Source organism: Schistocerca gregaria, chromosome 3, assembly GCF_023897955.1.
Source record: "Schistocerca gregaria isolate iqSchGreg1 chromosome 3, iqSchGreg1.2, whole genome shotgun sequence".
Lineage (NCBI taxonomy): Eukaryota > Metazoa > Arthropoda > Insecta > Orthoptera > Acrididae > Schistocerca > Schistocerca gregaria.
Window position 1 is genome coordinate 197,771,321 of NC_064922.1, and position 17,361 is coordinate 197,788,681.

The following is a 17,361-nucleotide window of genomic DNA, read 5'->3' on the forward strand; positions in this document are numbered from 1 at the left end:
GTTGGAACACAGGACACAGGAGTGGTATCATGTTACCTTTCAAACAAGCCTTAGTTCTGTGTACAGCATCACAACTGATGTATCTGTGTGTGGATGTTCCATGAAGAACAAATGTTGCCAGATTTTATTCTTATCAGTATACAAACCAGAAACTGTTGTGATGGTATCATTTGCCATTTGGCACACAACAGGATCGTACCTGGTTTTCAAAGCCTTTAATCTGGACAGTCACCGTCAGATTTCTGATGGCTTAAGGTCAGTGTCTGTGCCTTATCCTTGATGTTTCCATAATGTTATCTATCAACAAGATAATTCAAGATCGTATGTAACCTGTGTTATTCTCACCTACCTCAGTACAGAGGGTGTTCTACCATTACCCTGGCCAGAATGTTCTCAGCTCTTTTACCATTGAAACAGCCAGTCGTGGGTTGCAGAGATGTGAGTATGCCACCATTTACCAGCCACTATTATTGATGGACTGTGGCATAAAGTTCAAGCAACGTGGAATGATACACTCTTGGATCCAAGTTCAGTTGGACTTGATGGCCAGGTGGGTTACTGTCACCGTTGCTGCTTGAGGTGGCAGTTCTGTGTACTGAATTTCATGTCCTGTATACCCTCAAATCACCTACAAATTAAGTCATGTATTTTTCCTGCTACACTATATAAGCACAATAATTACAATTTCGTTGTTTGTCACCCTTTCTGGCATTGTAGTTCTAGTGACCATCAGTGTATTTACTTTTCTAAGAATACAGAAATTTAGATTTCATCTTTTTAATGTTCTGATAAAAGTAATGGATGTAAGTAGATTTGTTCAGAATGTCAAGAGCATAGTGTAAAACACGGGTTGTGCAAGTACACAAGACAGATATCTTATCCAATTCAAATGGAACAAATTATTACTCTCACATCTTATCACCTTCATACAATTATTTAAATATTTGAACATCCTATTGTCAAGCAATATATGGGAACAGAATGTAGGAGACGAGGTACTGGCAGAATTGAAGCCATGAGGATGGCTGGTGAGTCGTGTTTGGGTAGCTCAGTTGGTAGAGCACTTGCACATGAAAGGCAAAGGTCCCGAGTTCGAGTCTCGGTCCGGCACACAGTTTTAATCTGTCAGGAAGTTTAATATATGGGAACCATAGAAATACAGAAATTTTTTATAACTATTGTTTTTTGATAAGTCTTTAATAAATGTATGCATAATTTTCCTTAGTTAAGCACTGATTCACTTCTTTTGATTTCAGAAGCCACTGTTACCATGGAATTCATTTTAAGGAATGATGATAAGAATTTCAGTGTTATCCCAACTGAAGGTGTTCTGTATTCTGCTTCATCTGGCAGCAACACAATGGAACTGAGAGTACAGTTTTCCTCAGCCCAATCGTAAGAGTTCTTTTTTTCCCCTCCTCCTTTTTCTTTCATCAGTAACGATTTAGATAAGTACATTGTGGCATCTCTTGTCAGATATTCTGTGATGTGAAAAAGTAATTTAGAAGCATGTTATAGTCAAATGTGGTTCTACCTGAACACATGATTCCCATATGTTCTGTTTCTTTCATTTTAGGGCACTTGGTGTTAAATCTTTGTTGTATAGTGTATATAAGCTTTCAGCAGGTACTTTATTGTGACAAAACAAGATTCCAAGTCTCCTGGGTTAGTTCGAAAAACTCCAGAAAAATATTCCAGAGTATTAATGTGTGATTGTTCAACAACCAATTTCAGCTGTAATGTTGTTGGGTTGGTGCATAAGTCTGTAGTGTTCTTCCATAAGTTTAATAAACACAGCAGGTACACAGAACAGAGATTTAGTCATCAATAATATATTCTCCTTCACTACTTACAACAGTCTGCCATTGCTGGGGTAGCTTTTTGATTCCATGACTGTAGAAGTAACTTGGTTTTGGGATGAAGAACCTGTTGAGCCATGTTCCGGGCACATTTTCATGTGCAAAAGGAACTTTCTTGAAAGTTGTTTCATAGAGTGTGGAAAAGGTGAAAATCTGACAGATCAAATGAAAAAGGTGAGTGGAGAATTACTTCCAAATCCAGCTCCTGTATAGTGTTTTCTGTCAGTCTAGCAGAATGTGGGCAGGTGTTATCATAGAGTAGCATAATTTCACAAAGACTTCCTGGTCACTGTTCTTGGACTGAGTATGCAAGATGTCTCAGTTGTTGACAATACATGTCAGCAGTGATGGTTATGCCTCAGGGAAACAATTCATACTACATCACATTATTGCTGCTCTACTGGATTGTAATATACTGTGGCGAAAATGTTTTTGTGGTAAAGTTTGGGATGTGTATCATTGGATGTGTATCACTGCTTAACACAAGAAAAACAAAATATACCACCTCTTATTACAGATATCTTCCACCAAATAAATAACACATATTTTGGGTAATCCAGGCTGGTGCTACTTGAGGCTCAATCAATCAATCAATCTCTTTATTCATCCATTAACAATATACATTGTATGGCTGTAGTCAATTACAATATAGTTACTTATCTTTAATTTGTTTCAAAACCTTGGATAATAGATAGAAATATTTTATATCAGTATATATAAATAATATTACTTTTCAAGCGGGAAAGCGCCGGCAGACAGGCACATGAACAAAACACACAAACACACACACAGAATTATGAGCTTTCGCAACTGGCAGTTGCTTCGTCAGGAAAGAGGGAAGGAGAGGGAAAAATGAAAGGATGTGGGTTTTAAGGGAGAGGGTAAGGAGTCATTCCAATCCCGGGAGCGGAAAGACTTCCCTTAGGGGAAAAAAAGGACAGGTGTACACTCGCACACACACACACACACACACACACACATATCCATCCACACATACACAGACACAAGCAGACATAATAACAGAAATATGTCTGCTTGTGTCTGTGTATGTGCGGATGGATATGTGTGTGTGTGTGTGTGTGTGTGCGAGTGTACACCTGTCCTTTTTTTCCCCTAAGGGAAGTCTTTCCGCTCCCGGAATTGGAATGACTCCTTACCCTCTCCCTTATAACCCACATCCTTTCATTTTTCCCTCTCCTTCCCTCTTTCCTGACGAAGCAACTGCCAGTTGCAAAAGCTCGTAATTCTGTGTGTGTGTTTGTGTGTTTTGTTCATGTGCCTGTCTGCCGGCGCTTTCCCGCTTGGTAAGTCTTGGAATCTTTGTTTTTAATATATTTTTCCCATGTGGAAATTTCTTTCTATTTTATTTACATCATCATTAATATTACTTTTCCATATTCAGATATACTTCAGTGTTATAAAAAGCATGTGTTAGTAAAAACTGTTTAAGATCTACCTTGAATTTATGAAATTCTTTAATTTTGGGCTGGTAGTTTACACTGTTTTGGTAGAGTTCTCGCTGCCGTTGGTTCATCTTGATGCTACTGCATTGCCATATGGGAGTCACGTAATGGTGTAAATAAGTTTCAGTACTTCTTGATCACAATGAATTTTATTTAAAATGCTAGATATTCACTAGATTTGCATAAAACTGATTTGAAGACTGACTTAAGACTCTAGATTGTCTGATGGCAATGTACAAATTGCCTCTATTTATATGGTTTCAAACAATTACTGTTGTTGTTACATACTGAATTTTGCTCAGTTCAACGATTAAAGTTTTTACATATATACATACACATACAAGAAGAGAATAGAACCTTTTGAAATGTGGTGCTACAGAAGAATGCTGAAGATTAGATGGGTAGATCATATAACTAATGAGGAAGTATTGAATAGGGCGGGGAGAAGAGAAGTTTGTGGCACAACTTGACTAGAAGAAGGGACCGGTTGGTAGGACATGTTCTGAGGCATCAAGGGATCACCAATTTGGTACTGGAGGGCAGCATGGAGGGTAAAAGTCGTAGAGGGAGACCAAGAGATGAATACACTAAGCAGATTCTGAAGGATGTTGGTTGCGGTAGGTACTGGGAGATGAAGAAGCTTGCACAGTATAGAGTAGCATGGAGAGCTGCATCAAACCAGTCTCAGGACTGAAGACCACAACAACAACAACAACATATATCTTACACAAACTACATAGAAAAACATGGAATAACACTGAATAATTTCATACAAATACAGGAAAGAATGTGTTTCTATTAAGTCTATAAATTATAAATTTTATCACTGCAACAATATATTTCATTAATATGCATATATTACTTTATTAACTAAAAGGAGAATTATCCTATCATTTACAGGTGAACAGCGTGAGCAAAATTTTACATTCTCTTTACAGTCATAATTAAAATTCTATTAACTAACACCAATTAGAACATGATCATGTTTGATCTTGATTGAACAATCATCGTGTCACATTTCTGTTAGGGATACAAATAATTTCTGATTTAATAAAACATAAGAATAGCTGTTTCTCAATGACTTGAAATATCAGAACTTATATCATTAATTACTCCATAATTACAAAAGCAATTTTATTCCTACGATGTGCATGTAGTTTATATTGTGTGTAAACTGTTATGTTACTTAGTCCAACATGTTTCCTTCACTCTATATACTGGCGAGACCCAACATAAACAATGTCAAAACACTAGTTTAAATTAGCATAAATTACTAACTTGCTGCACAAAAACCTTCAGTGTATTCGAATCCAGATCACCAGAAATGACAAAGTCAAAGCAGCAGTTTAAATTGGTGTAAATTACTAATATTATATATATGCCCTCTTTGAGAAAGTGGAGATGAGACTGGAATAAGATACAGGTTCCCAGAGAGGTTGTGGTATAAGAAATACCAAATGAAGAGGTTTGACTATCGCAGAGAGAGATAAAGCTCTTCTAAATCTTTCACTAAAATGAAGGGAATATAATCATGAAGAGTGAAACAACTAAACAATTTGACAATTAGTGTTCATGAAAAATACATGTTATATATAAGGTTTAGTCAGTCAACTTTCTCATATACAAGATGATTTTTTTCACTATAGTAAAAAAAGACAATAAAAATACAAGCGTATAAAATTTCAGTTTTATTAACTTGGTGCCCTTTTGATGCACGCCACTGACTGTTCTATGAGGTTCCTTATCACTATATCCAATTGTTCATATATTACTACCTAAGAAATTATGTCTTACCTCTAAAAACAATGTTAATGTGAGTTGGATGTCAAGTTATGGATACAGTATCACAGTTTTTTTTTAATATGCTGTCTCAAATAAATTGTGGTCATCATACTTTTGTTTTTCCAGACAGGGACATACCGCAACCAGAAAGCCAGACATTATATGCTGTATCAAACTGATTTCAATGTCAAAATTTCAGTAGACTACAGAAATGTATCATCTTCCAAATTTAATGGTCAGAATGATCACATGTATATCAGTGTCCTCAAATAAGTGTGAATGTACATCAGTAAACAAAATTAATTGTTTCTCAGAATAACGCCCCTGTCATCGCAACAAGTGTGCCTCTTACCTCTATGAGTTTGTACAAGTGCAGTAAACAGTATATCAGTATAAAGTGCTGTGTTTTACCATACTCCATTTCACATCACTTTACTCCCAACTCCTTCGTCAGTTCATTTCAAACTTGCATCAGTGCAAGATCATCATTAGTTTACTCATATATACATATATCCCGTAACTGTTAATTAATCTAACCACTGTGTAACTTCCAATTCAGAAGTGTGGTGAGCTGTACAATATAAAGAGTTATTCTGTGTATATAATACAGTGCGACAAAGCAAAATCCGAGTGATAACATAAAATTTAACCTACTATACCAGACAAAATGTATATTTGTGGCCATGAGTGACATGTCAGATTCAAGAGTTATTCTACATCAAATCATAGAAAAACACTAATTTAAAATATATACCAGAAAATGCAAAGGAAATGAAGAAAATCATTTACATCCTAACGTACAATCAAATGCAAGAGTTAATAAGAAAGTTCATAATCAGTTAGTTCAAATCTCAAAAGCGATAAGGAATAAGTATGCAAATATGTGAATCAATTTGATGTGTAACTTCAAGTTCCAGACAAAAATGCTCAAGGGCTATGTTTGTGATGATCAGACCAACCTGAAAGTCATGACTTTCCATTCCAGGAATCAAGAACTGAAATATTTTATCCCAATCATAGAAACAAAAATAATTAAATATGGTTCATGAGGCATGAATTGAACTGTACAACAAGGTTTTCTCACAAGAAATGTCCAGCAGACAACAGACAATGATTACAGCTGATGTCAGCTATGGGAAAATCTTCCAGATAAACAAAATTATTCCTGTTCATACTGCAATAAAACGGGCCGAAAATGGTGTTCAGTCAAAATCTAATTATTTCATACCACATTTTAATATGAATGGTTGTTTGCAGATAAATACATATGTTGGCACATAAATAATTCAATAGGAAAAGCAGTGTAAATATTCAATAGTATCCTGAACAAGCAGCTGAGGAATCACAATGACAAAACATATATATAAACTGAATATATAAATGTGTAAGCTATATGTAAGAAATTTTATGTGAGAGAAAATATGTTGATCATTTTGTTACATGCAGAAAATATAAATGTTTAAGTTGAACATCAAAATACCACATGACAGTGTTGAGCATCAAAGTATGTATGACACATATTTAATGGATTTCAATTATTTACTTATTATCTACTTTATCTCAACTATAATGAAGCCCATTGCTCTGCAATGAAGCTGGTACTGTCTTTGAAAGCTTTTGATTAATACGATTGAGGAGTATTTTTCGTGCTGTTGTCCTAGGCTGACAATAGTATTATTAGTGGATTTTGGCTCTATGGTTAGAGATGACCACAGTCCAGATGAGATATATGCATTGGTGGATTACTTTGAGGAAGGCATTGGTCAGATAGGAGATATTTTGGTTGAATGCTCTGGCTGGACATCAATCGTTTCTTTGACACAACAATTACACATGGAGTTTAAGCAATGTCTCAATACGTCAAGTGTGTTATTCTGCTTTGCATTATGCTTGTGCTTTTATCAATATTTGATTCTGTGTATGCTTCATGTCATGTTTTCTATATTGGTTGTTAGCATTCTTTAGTACGGTATATAAACTTCAAATAACAGGCTGAGTGTATGCAATGTACGTTATGTTGATTTTCACTAAAAGTCTCCATAATAATCATGCTGGACATTTAATCTTATATGTTGTTGTTGTTGTTGTGGTCTTCAGTCCTGAGACTGGTTTGATGCAGCTCTCTATGCCACTTTATCCTGTGCAAGCTTCTTCATCTCCCAGTACGTACTGCAGCCTACATCCTTCTGAATCTGCTTAGTGTATTCATCTCTTGGTCTCCCTCTATGATTTTTACCCTCCACGCTGCCCTCCAATACTAAATTGGTGATCCCTTGATGCCTCAGAACATTTCTTACCAACCGATCCCTTCTTCTAGTCAAGTTGTGCCACAAACTCCTCTTCTCCCCAATCTTACTCAGTACCACCTCATTAGTTATGTGATATACCCATCTAATCTTTAGCATCCTCCTGCAGCACCACATTTTGAAAGCTTCTATTCTCATCTTGTCCAAACAATTTATTGTCCATGTTTCACTTCCATACATGTCTACACTCCATACAAATACTTTCAAAAATGACTTCCTGACACTTAAATCTGTACTTGATGTTAACAAATTTATCTTCTTCAGAAACACTTTCCTTGCCATTGCCAGTCTACATTTTATATCCTCTCTACTTTGACCATCATCATTTATTTTGCTCCCCCAAATAGCAAAACTCCTTTACTACTTTAAGTGTCTCATTTCCTAATCCAATTCCCTCAGCATCACCCGACTTAATTCGACTACATTCCATTATCCTTGTTTTGCTTTTGTTGATGTTCATCTTATATCCTCCTTTCAAGACACTGTCCATTCCGTTCTACTGCTCTTCCAAGTCCTTTGCTGTCTCTGATAGAATTACAATGTCATTAGCGAACCTTAAAGTTTTTATTTCTTCTCCATGGATTTTAATACCTACTCTGAATTTTTCTTTTGTTTCCTTTACTGCTTGCTCAATATACAGATTGAACAACATCGGGGAGAGGCTACAACCCTGTCTCACTCCCTTCCCAACCACTGCTTCCCTTTCGTGCCCCTTGACTCTAATAACTGCCATCTGGTTTCTGTACAAATTGTAAATAGCCTTTTGCTCCCTGTATTTGACCCCTGCCACCTCCAGAATTTGAAAGAGAGTAGTCCAGTCAACATTGTCAAAAGCTTTCTCTAAGTCTACAATGCTAAAAACATAGATTTCCCTTTTCTTAATCTAGCTTCTAAAATAAGTTGTAGGGACAGTACTGCCTCAGTTGTTCCCATATTTCTACAGAATCCAAACTGATCTTCCTCGAGGTCAGCTTCTACCAATTTTTCCATTTGTCTGTAAAGAATTTTACGTTAGTATTTTGCAGCCGTGACTTATTAAACCGATAATTTGGTAATTTTCACATCTGTCAATGCCTGCTTTCTTTGGGATTGGAATTATTATATTCTTCTTGAAGTCTGAGAGTATTTCCCCTGTCTCATACATTTTGCTCACCAGATGGTAGAGTTTTGTCAGGACTGGCTCTCCCAAAGCTGTCAGTAGTTCTAATGGAATGTTGTCTACTCCCCAGGCCTTTCGACTTAGGTCTTTAAGTGCTCTATCAAACTCTTCACGCAGTATCATATCTCCCATTTCATCTTCATCTATATCCTCTTCCATTTCTATAACATTGCCCTCAAGTACATCGCCCTTGTATAAACCCTCTATATACTCCTTCCACCTTTCTGCTTTCCCTTCTCTGCTTAGTACTGGGTTTCCATCTGAGTTCTTGATATTCATACATGTGGTTCTCTTTTCTCCAAAGGTCTCTTTAATTTTCCTGTAAGCAGTATCTATCTTACCCCTAGTGAGATATTCCTCTACATCCTTACATTTGTCCTCTAGCCATCCCTGATTAGCCATTTTGAACTTCCTATCGATCTCATTTTTGTGACGTTTGTATTCCTTTCGCCGGTTGCATTTACTGCATTTTTACATTTTCTCCTTTCATCTATTAAATTCATTATTGCTTCTGTCACCCAAGGATTTCTACTAACCCTCGTCTTTTTAGATACTTGGTCCTCTGCTGCCTTCACTACTTCACCCCTCAAAGCTAAACATTCTTCTTCTACTGTATTTCTTTCCACCATTCTTGTCAATTGTTCCCTTATGCTCTCCCTGAAACTCTGTACAACCTGTGGTATAGTCAATTTATCCAGGTCCCATCTCCTTAAATTCCTACCTTTTTGCAGTATCTTCGGTTTTAATCTACAGTTCATAACCAATAGATTGTAGTCAGAGTCCTCATCTGACCTTGGAAATGTCTTACAATGTAAAACCTGGTTCCTAAATCTCCGTCTTACCATTATATAATCTATCTGAAAACTGTCTGTATCTCCAGGCTTCTCCCATGTATACAACCTTCTTTTATTATTCTTGAACCAAGTGTTAGCTATGATTAAGTTATGCTCTGTGCAAAATTCTACCAGACGGCTTCTTCTTTCATTTCTTAACCCCAATCCATATTCACCTACATTTCCTTCTCTTCCTTTCCTACTATCGAATTCCAGTCACCCAAGACTATTAAATTTTCGTCTCCCTTCACTATCTGAATAATTTCTTTTATCTCATCATACATTTCTTCAATTTCTTTGTCATCTGCAGAGCTAGTTGTCATATAGACTTGTACTACTGTCATAGGTGTGAGCTTCGTGTCTATCTTTGCCACAACAATGTGTTCACTGTGCTGTTTGTAGCAGCTTTCCTGCATTCCTATTGTTTTATTCATTATTATACCTACTCCTGCATTTCCCCTATTTGATTTTGTATTTATAACCCTGTATTCACCTGGCCAAAAGTCTTGGTCCTCCTGCCACTGAATTTCACTAGTTCCCACTATATCCAACTTTAACCTATCCATTTTCCTTTTTAAATTTCCTAACCTACCTGCCTGATTATGGGATCTGACATTCCACACTACAATCCATAGAACGCCAGTTTTCTTCTCCTAATAACAACGTCCTCCTGAGTAGTCCCCGCTTGTAGATCTGAATTGGGGACTATTTTACCTCCGGAATATTTTACCCAAGTGGATTCCATCATCATTTATCCATACAGTAAAGATGCATGCCCTCGGGAAATAATTACGGCCATAGTTTCCCCTTGCTTTCAGTCGTTCGCAGTACCAGCACAGCAAGGCCATTTTGGTTTGTGTTACAAGGCCAGATCAGTCAATTATCCAGACTGTTGCCCCTGCAACTACTGAAAAGGCTGCTGCCCGGTATTTCAGATTCATGTAATGTTGAGTAATTGTAAAATCATAAAGGTGTGAAATAATACTAAAAGTTATACAGGTGACCAAGATTATACCATAATTCCTGCTGATCAACTAGAGTAGACAGATGCAAATGTATTATCCAGTTGACTATATTTCTCTTCAAAATTCATATTGTTGTCAGTTCTTCTCAGTATACATGAGATAAGGTATTATTTTCAAATCAGCGAAGCATTTCATGTACCAGAATTGATTTAGACATGTGGCTAGAAACAAAGTGTAAATGGTGTAAATAATGAATATAGTACTGAAGTATGAAGATGTTGAAGCAGATACAACATTAGCTAGGGCCCTTGCGCTTGCCAGACCTGTGGTACACAGAGAGTGTACCCCCCTGAGGGTTGATCATATGAAAGCTCAGAAAATATCATAAAAGTAGAGTGTGTTAAGCAAATTATTGCACCTCACATCGTCAAGCACTAACATCATGAATCAAAATAGATAATCAAAGTCAGCATAAATCAAAAGGATAGAAGTGTGTATGAATGTGTGTGATGTATACCTGTAATGGTGTTGAAGCAGATACCACATCAGCTGTGCGTGCTTGCCAGGCACAAGGTAGACACAGAGAGTGTAGCCACCTGAAAGTTGATCGTGTATGAGCATTTGGCTTCAGCTGTGTGATGTTTCTCAAACCAGATAGTTTACATGACTTTGGAAAAATTAAACTAAATGCATTTGGAAGTGGTATCTCTAAAATCTTGAATAGTCCAATGTATATATCAAAGAGCTTTTTTTGTTTCTTTGTTAATTTCTTTTGACTTTTCGTAACTCGTAGTCAACATGAGGGTCCTACTTTAAACTGTGTAACTTTAAGATTTTTGTCATGCTTCTGCTTCCTCTTACCATAATATGCCCCCATATTTTTCTTCACTGCCTCTTCACTCTCATCAGCAGTTAACTCTGTACAAGTTGGAAACTCAATATATTCACCAACTAAGTTAGCAGGTTGGGCTGTTGATAATACTTTAGATTGGCATTAAGTAGACACACCAATCAATTTGTCTTCTTGTGTTGGAAAAATTAGGTATAAATGCTCCTGATACCAGTTTATTTTAGTAATCTTACCTTCAAGAGAAAGATATGACTTCAGCAGTGATATTTCAAGTGCAGTTTGTTCCCCAAGCTCTTCCTTATCGCCTCTGTGAAACATGATGTTTGTGCCCACCAAGACTGTCTAGACTCCTCACCAACAATGCACTGAATGGTTAGGGGAATTGTTAAAAGAACAACTCTTATTACTGTGTATTCCCACCAGATTTAAGTCCAATGTCACAGCACTGTTCCAGTTGTTGAAACCGCCTGTCAGTAAAAAAGGCCAATATCAACATTGGCCCTTCTTACAACAAATTTAAAATAAGAGGAAGGGTCAATGTCAAGATTGGCCCTTTTATGCTGATTGGAAACTTAATAAAACATTTTGGGCTTACATATTAAAACCCCAGTATCGCTCAACCTATGTGGCTTAGACATTGGCCGTTTAACATTATAAAGAGCACATGAAAACTATAGGTGTACACCAATAAAACCAGTTTTGACAAATATTGACATGGGCACTTTTAGAACAAAGCCACAGTAATATCAACTTCCTTTTCTTGGTAATACCTTTGGCAAAGCAAATATCATTTAGCTCACACAGTGGTGCTACTTTGTTATGATCTCTGCCACTATTCTGACATATATCAACATAAGTTATTGTACAGAAGTGATGAATGCAGCTCCAACAAATGCATTAGCTTTTAAATACATCACATTGTATGTTAATGGTGTCTCATTGTCCACAATGTCAGTTATATTTTGTATCTTGGATATGTACTCGTACCCTATAATATGACAAATGGTTTATAAGACCAGAAATATGAATTTTTGATAATGACATGTCACAGACATGTCAGACATTTTTAACATGTAAGTACTGTTTGCAATATGTAATAACTGCTTGTTTCTGTGTCCTACACTACATGATGTTTGTGCTTTATTAATTTCCATTTTGACACACCTTGAGAATGACTAAAAGTTGAAATCATGATTGTGTACAATAAATGAACAATTAACAGTAAAATGGCAGAAAGTTCTTTCAAAAAACATTGTTTTCTATTTTCCTAAGTATTGATTTCTTATAATGGGAGTGTGCAGATGATTTTAGCAGTAGTTGATTATTATTTTAATGCAGTAAACCATATAGTGCAATTTCTAATTACTGTTGTTTGGTTATTAGGAACAGTATGCCCTTTGAAGATGGCTTACTGATTGTAACCAGTGTGCCTCAAGACTTTTTTGAAGTTGAATTGACTGCTACTGCTGTGCTTGATGAGAAATTCAGTTTTGAAAAATGCTAAATGTTAATGTATATGTAGATATAGTATGTAAATGTAAAGACAATCTATTGCTAACCATTAAATTTTATGAAATCTGTGATCTACAATGAATGTAAATGAAGACAATAGAGTAGAACAAAATGTTAGAAAGCTTTCTGATTAAATATTGCCATTCTAATATTTTACCTGAATATATTTACAAGTAAATGACTGTGAAATTATTTATTGTTAATTAACAGTAACGGAGTTCACTTTGAAAATATGTTAAGAGACTCTCTAGTTATGGAAACTTATGTTGTACTGATTTTCTTAGGACAAGTAGTGTGTAAGCATATATGTCACAGTGGCACAAATACATGGAAAAGTATGAGATAAAAAGTCTTTTTAAAGTACTTAACAGAAGGAACTAAGGTAATCTCTGCTGATGGCACTGAATTTCAGTCAACAGCTGATTCCTTTTTTAACTCATTATTCATGTTGACCTGTTTATACTTATTAATTTTAAATCTTTGCAACATGTCTAGTATTTTGTTTGTTGTTCAGTGTAGCTCTCAAAATGCATGATACACCTCACCTGTTGGGCAACCTGCTGTGTCACATCCCAGAGGGAACCAACTGCAAAAGCACAGGAGTATGTTAGTCATCAGGAATTCTTATGTACATGTGCAAAATAACAGAAGCAGAAAGAGCAAAAATTGGACTTACTAATTACGAATAATAGGATCAATAACATAGATATTGTTGTGGAGAAAGCAAGCCAAAGATCATGATTTATTGGCAGAACACTTAGAAAATCTAACAGGTCAGCTAAAGAGACTGCTCACACTACACTTGTCTGCCCTCTTCTTGAGTAGTGCTGTTCGGTGTGGATCTGAATCAGGTGGGATTGTTGGAGGACATCAAAAAAGTTCAATGAAGGGTGGTTCATCTTGTATAATTGCAAAATAATGGCCACAGATATGATATACGAATAGGGGTGGCAATCATTAAAACAGAGGCATGTTTCACAGAGGCATGTCCTTCTCATGAAATTTCAATCATTACTTTCTCCTCATAGAGTGAAAATACTTTTGTTGGCACCCACCTATATAAGGAGAAATAATTATCATAATAGAATAAGAAAAATCAGTGCTCACACAGAAAGATTGAGGTGTTCGTTTCTGCACACACTGTTCGAGAGTGGAATGGTAGAGGAGTGAGGGGAAAGTGAGTAGGAGGACTACAAATTTTAGTCAAAATCAAGGGTCCTTGTGAAGCACTTGACATTCAGAAATATTGTGCAGAGAAGTATTTTGAGGTATGTGCAACTGAAATGGTGGAGACCTGTTCATGTGTAATAATTGTGGCCATTTACAGAGCTGTGGCAGATACAACCATAATATACAATGGAAACACATAGTAAAATTTATTGAATCTCAGATTGACCTGCTGCCACTTGGTGAGTTGCCAGACATGGAGAGGGTTGGAGATTAAGGTACATTATTCATTTTGTTATCTTGTCATCTGCCATCCACTTCAGACAGCATAGTGCCTACTGCTTTGGCATCCCATTTCATGTCCTACCAACACAGGATGCCACAAAAACCTACGTTGTCTATGTTGTCAACACAAATATTTACCAACAGTCACAACACAACACCAGGTCTCCAACAATGACTGCCAGGGACCGCTACCCATTCATGGAGCTTGCAGAACAGCTTCAACAGAGGTCACAGCTAGCCAGGAACTACTCTGATATGCGCCAGGCATGTGACGCAAATAGTTCTGGCAGATACATCCACCAAATGTTCTTTATAGGGCGGCGTTCAGGACAGTTCAATGCACTGCTTGTAAGTATACAGAGCTGCCACCCCAGCGGCCACAACCAGATGCCTCTTCTAGCTGGCCAATCTCTTGCAGTTGCACTTGATATAGTGAAGAGTCAGGTATTTTCTGTTATTATTTGTTCTTTTATATTTTTGATGATCTGCAGTTGGGATTGGGTTTGCGGTTCTTTTGTAGATTGTATTTTTGTTTCATTTTGGTGAATCCAATAAATTGTTTTGGGCTTGTGTTTCTGCATTCCTTTCTGCTAGTGTGGATACTCCATACAGAGCTCCTTCTTGGAATTTCAGATACCGTCAGAGCATGCACTGCAGCACCTAAGAGGAAAAGCAAAGGCTACAACAGTTCTTGGTTATCTTAATGTAAATTTTCTACCAGGATCATGTCACAATGGTAATCTTGAATGCGTGCTGCGTTCTTTTAATGTAGTACAATTGATATTAAAGGTTCTACAGACCTATGTCACGTTTCTGGACACTTTAGAACAACAAACCATACAAAAAATCGTTGCATTTTAATCCCTGAAACTGCATAGTTTTGCAATATACAAGTGTAAATATGACAACTAAAGCACCACAAAAGTCTTCATTTTTAATAAGTAGATCAAGGTCCCAAAATAAAGTTTTTGTGATTGATAGCATAAAAAGAGTAATGTACATTGTAAGATAAATACTCAATTTTTTTTATTCACTGAGATATGGAAGTAACTCATCCGCTTCAGTACAGGGGGTGGCATAAACATATTAACAGCACTTAAGGAAAACCCAGAGGCTTCAGCAACCGGAGAGCAGCAGAGTGCGACAAGTTGACCCATCCTCAGCAGTCATCAGGGTAGTATAGTCAGTGTGTGTCACATCAGTCATGTGTTCTGTGATGTGATTGGTTGACAGCAGCAAACTGTGCAGCAGCCATGTTTATTTCAGTGTTTGCAAATCTAATATACAACATTTCTGTCGGGAAAGTCATTAACGTCCTTTCTGGCCCACAGTGCATTCACGGCACAGCTGACCTCACATGGAGAACAAGTAGGTTCACAAATGTTGTTACAATTCATAAATTTAAACACTGCCTTGAAGAAACTGACTGCGAAACTGTTATCAAGAACCTGAAGCCAATAACGAATTTAACATGGTTAATGATGAAATTCAGCAATTATTCAAAAATACAGTCCAAAAAGAACCTAGGGAGGGTTCACCAAATAACTAGCCTTGGATCACTATGCACATCAAAATACCCTGCAAAAGGAAACAAGAACTATACAATGGGGCTTTGAAGTGTGTGTTTCAACTTCATGGGGTGTTGTAGTCTTTCAGTAGGAGCCTTGCAGTGATTCCATAAAAATAATAAGTTAGTTTCTGAGTAAAGAAACAGCATGTGCACTAGTAGAATATTTGTCAGAGCTGCAAATGAGTGTTTTTACCATGACACGCTGGTAGATGTGACAAGAGTAGGCCACTGTGTTCAGATCATGGTTTTTCTTCAAACTTCATTCACTTTTAGTGGTCTGTCAAGACAACATAATGTGCAGTTAGTGAGGTGTACAACAAAATCACAAGAGAAGTTATTGCGTTGATTATGTACCAGTGCATTGTACTCTAAGCATCAGATGGCAGCTGTCATGTGGTTAGCGTTCATGCTCTGTAATCAGTGGATCACTGGATCAAGACATGTTCTTCTTCTTTTTTTATATAACACTGGTTATATTATTTCATTTGAAAGGTAATGCATTGAAGAAAAACATGTATTTGCTTGGCATTTTATTGAATTTCCAATGTTGTTTGGCTATTTACTAATTTTTATTACTACAACAAATATTTTATTCATAATTATTGACAAGTAAATGATCACATGCATATGATTTTCCTGCAAATACATGCCTATCATGATTTTCAAAATCCCTTATACTTGCCATCAGTAAAGTATTCAGAACTGCTTTGCATCTGGCCACTTTGACTTACAGATGCCATTCAGGAGGATGACAGTTCAATCACACATCCGGCTATCCTGATTTAGGTTTTCCGTGATTTCCTTAAATCGCTCCAGGCAAATTCCGGTATGGTTCCTTTGAAAGGGCACGGCCGACTTCCTTCCCCGTCCTTCCCTAATCCGATGAGACTGATGACCTCGCTGTCTGGTCTCTTTCCCCAAACAACTCAACCAACCCCCAACTTACAGACACAGGTTTCAAGGAGAAGGGATAGGCTTGGGAAGCCCACACCAGTCATTGATAAATCAAGGTGTGAATAACCTTATTCAGTAATGCAATGCAACTGTAAGAGTAATGTAAATGTAATCATGAGAAGTGCTTCCTACATTACAAGTTGCAGGATGATTTTTTCATACAGACCAGAAAACATGAATTAAAATGGCATCTACTAATTCTAATGAACGTAATTTTACCACATGCCCAAGGAACCTTCAGAGTTTCTAAGTAAAAACAAACCTCATTCATATTTTGAAAAATTTCTCTTTGTTTCGACAGTTTGATGAAAACCATGTGTAATGTAATACTTTACTAAATATCAGTGCTGGTAGTTCATGGTGTCCAATAGTATGTATTTTAATGGCAGCTTCATGAGACACAATTTCTCATTTATTGTCAATAAAATAAGAACAATTATGAAGACATTCAATAAAGTTTTTAACTTGCCTACAGCAATAAATATCGCACAGTTGTCAAAATGGAGAACATTTTGAAAGTGTTCGTGTTCCAGGATCTGCTTCACTGTTAAAGCTTGTTGTGCAAACCAGGATAGAAATTACCCTCCCCCCCCCCCACCTCCCCCTCCTGCCACCACCCAGACACACACACACAAAAAACACACACAAAAGAGAAC